Consider the following 3775-nt stretch of genomic DNA (forward strand, 5'->3'; position numbering starts at 1 on the left):
GTCTAACTTTAAGGTTTTGTCGGATCTGGTTATTTTTAAATCTGCAGGTTCTTTCAGGAGTCCAGGAATGAGTTGAAAACAACTTGATGCTTCACAAAGTTTTATTGGAAAAGTTTAAAGCAAAGAAAGTTACAGAGCACATGGCACTAGCTTTACTAGTAGGAGATGAGCCGAGACAAGAGAAACTAAAGATGAGCTAGGGCCAGTGGGGGGGGGGGGGGGGGGGAGGGGGGTGTGAAGAGAGCAAGAGAGAGATAAGCAAGAGAGTGATTAACAAAAAGCAACACCTTTTATACCTGAGATAAGAGCTACTCCTTAGCTAACAATAGTCCAATCAGGAAACCTATTAGATACCTGTGGCCAAACCAACTAATGAGAAAACACATATTCACCTGATGGACGAACCAATAAGCTAGGAAGTGGCCATTCCTTGTGCAGCCACTTGAGATGTATTAAATACTATACACATTTAAAAAAAACTGCATAAAATAGTCGAATCCAACCATTTCAAAGTTGTCATGTTGCTTATCTAGGATTCATTACAGGGATGAGCAGAAATTTTCTTCAGCTAAATGTTGGGAAGACTATAACTTTTGCCTTGAGCTTCTCATCCTTCTCCCCAGCGACAATCCGAGACTACACTAGACCATTCAATGCCTTGGTGATTCTTTGTCTGAGATCTGCTTCTGATGTCTTATCTGAGACCAAACCAACTGCTTCAGTTCCTGGCTTCTGGCTCAGCTCATCTGCTCTGAAATCTTTACCTGTCCTTTGTTACAGGGTTCTCCAGATTGGTCTCTACTACCATCTGGATCATATCCAAAATTTTGCTGCCCACATTCTCTGTCTGATAACATCACAGTTTTAAAATTAATTATTTTCAGATTTCTTCTGGCTTTGCCTCTGCTTATTCCTGTAACCTCATTCAACTTTGCAAATTCTGGCTTTTCTAATTCTGGCCTCTTGGCAATCCCCAAATTTAACTGTTGCACTATTGGTAGCTGTCCTAAACCTAAAACTTGAGTATTCACTTCCTAAACCTCTTTGTCTTTCTTCTATTGTTTCCTCCTTGAAGATGCTCCATAAAACTTACCTCTTCAACTGAACTTTGGACTTCTGTCCAGTAGCTGTGTCAAATTATATCTCTGAAAATTTCAGGGGAGCATCTTTGAACACTATTATATTAAAGGTATGTATAAACTGGCAACAATTTGTGTTCAGATTTGGTATATTATTAGTTGCTTTAAAAGAGAAGAGGTCTCAAACCAATTGTAAGTAGGCTGATGTCTCACCAGTTTGACTTCCAATTTTCCCATGGTGGGGTTGTGTAAGTCGAGAGGCAATAGATTTAAAATGTTAAATTTCCTTCTCCTACCTTAAGTAGGAGGTTTAGAGGGGATCCAAGGGGGAACTTTTTTACACAAAGGATAGTTGGAATCTGGAATTCACTGCCTGAGGAAGTGGTGGAGGCAGGTACTCTCACAACATTTAATAAGCATCTAGATATGCTCTTGAATTGCCAAGGCACAGAAGGCTATGGATCTTTTGCAAGTACATGGGATTAGTATAAATGGATGTAATGTCAGTGTGGATGTGGTGGGCTGCAGAGTTTTTCTATGCTGTAGGACTCTATGACTATGACCCTATTGCTATAACAAAGCACAAAAAGGTGATGGCTCAGAGGCAAAAATTTAAAAAAGAATTTTGAGCTGTAAACATACACTGACACAAAAGTTGGAACAGTTACGCATGATATATGGGCATTAATTCAAAAATGTGGCTAATGCATGTGAGCATATTTGTAGATGGAGTCATGCTAAATACCATATTAGTCCATGCGCAATTAACACATACTAGAAGCAAACAGAGTAGCCAGATAATGATGTCAATGGATAGTACTGATCTGATCCTAATGCTGCCATTCCAGGGCTACTTTTGCATAGCTGAAAACATGTTCAGCAGCATGAAATCTTACCCCAGCAATCTATTGCTGCCCCCAGAACATTATGCAAAAAGATGCATTTCACTGTGTGTTTCGATGTACAAGTGACTAATAAAGATATCTTATATCTTATTGAAAAGGATCATAAAGTACCGCTGTTTGATTTCAATTGGTGGTTGCATCATCATGCAAAGGATTAGCTGCTTCATGCAGATCAATACTCAGTACCCTGGCCACATTCACGATGTCTTCATTATTTGGTGTTCTGTCTTCAGCACCATCGTGAATTTGTCATGTTGTGGGCTGCTCCAGCACACTGGCATCATTTCAGCATACTGATGGTCTGCTCCAGCACACTACACCTGGCAGCAGGGGTACAGTAGTATGGTGGTTAAGTTACAAAACTAACTGCCAGGGTTCTGGACCATTGATCTAGAAACATCCCACCATAGCATCTGGGGAACTTAATTACATAAAATCTGGAATTTTAAAAAAAAATTATTCTCAGTAATGGAAGGCATGAGACTTACCAGACTTTTGTAATAAAATACATCTGGTTCATTAATGTTCTTCAGAAAGAATAATGCTGTCCTTTCGTGCTCTGGTCAATATGTGGCTCCAGACAATGCATGCTCAGTTCAGTGACAATTAGAGATGGACGATAATGCCGACAGTGCTGGTGTATGATTAAAAACAACCATCTACGTTTGAGCTATCAAAATAAATGAACGGGTGATAAACTTTGCACTGAAGTGGCTTATGGACCCAGCTGTGTAATCCTCATGCATGTGTGTAGTATGCCATGTGAAATAGATGCAGCAGGTCACTGGCATGCTGCTTGGTGTACTTCACAATATTTTTCAAATTCATTATGCTTTGTGGCACATTGCACCAGACCTCCCCCACTGAGGGCAAAAGCCCTGGACACCAGTTTTACAGACAGAAGCTGAGAGGGAGCAGAGAGCAAGAGAGGAAACAAATCTTGTCCAAAATGTCCATGAACAACTCACCTGAATGCAGCAAACAAAACCAATTATTCCACTTTCCTGTGGAGGACATGCTCCAGACCCTACTGCTCCTCTGTCACAGGAGTCCACTTGGCCACAATGCAGAAATAAAATCCAATGTTAAAGCTAGTCATCAAGCCTCTTCAGACCAGTACATAGAAACAACAAATGACCTTCAAAAGGTTCACAACCCTGCAAGTGAAGAAAAATTTCCTGATCATGGCCCTGAATAGGTGGCCCCTTTTTCATTGAAACTCTAGCCAAGGGAAACAGCATGTTGGTGTCTCTCCTGTTAACCTCCTTAAGAATGTAAGTGATTCAATGAAGTAAAATTCTGTTTTCACTTGCCCCAGAATTTTTAACCTTGAGCTCCAGAGAGTTTGGGTGGCGGGGGGGGGGGGGGGGGGGTGAGATTGGGACAGAGGGTACAGGCAAAGCATTCATTGGTCCAGGAAGCACAAGGTCAATTGGGTGGTATGAGGTAGAACACTCTGACTTCTTGCCCTGGGTGACCCTGAAATGGAATCATTCCATCCCAAGTTTTCATGGGCTAATTTAAAATCTCTCGAGACCAATGGGTACTGCAATCATACATTAAATTGTTCTTATCTTCAAATAAATGTCATTTTTACTAGATGCACTGGGTTTTAGTTAGTTAGTGCTTGTGATGCTCCAGAGAAGGTCTAAGGGTGTTGCAGGTATTGGGAATTGGCAATCTCAGTCAGATTAAACCCTCCCCCAGATAAATGCAGATCCTTCCCACATTATTGTGGAAAGTGCAGCTGAGATCTGATGTTATGAAAGACATCATTAAAGCCAGAGAGTT

The sequence above is a fragment of the Pristis pectinata genome, chromosome 8, assembly GCF_009764475.1.
Source record: "Pristis pectinata isolate sPriPec2 chromosome 8, sPriPec2.1.pri, whole genome shotgun sequence".
Lineage (NCBI taxonomy): Eukaryota > Metazoa > Chordata > Chondrichthyes > Rhinopristiformes > Pristidae > Pristis > Pristis pectinata.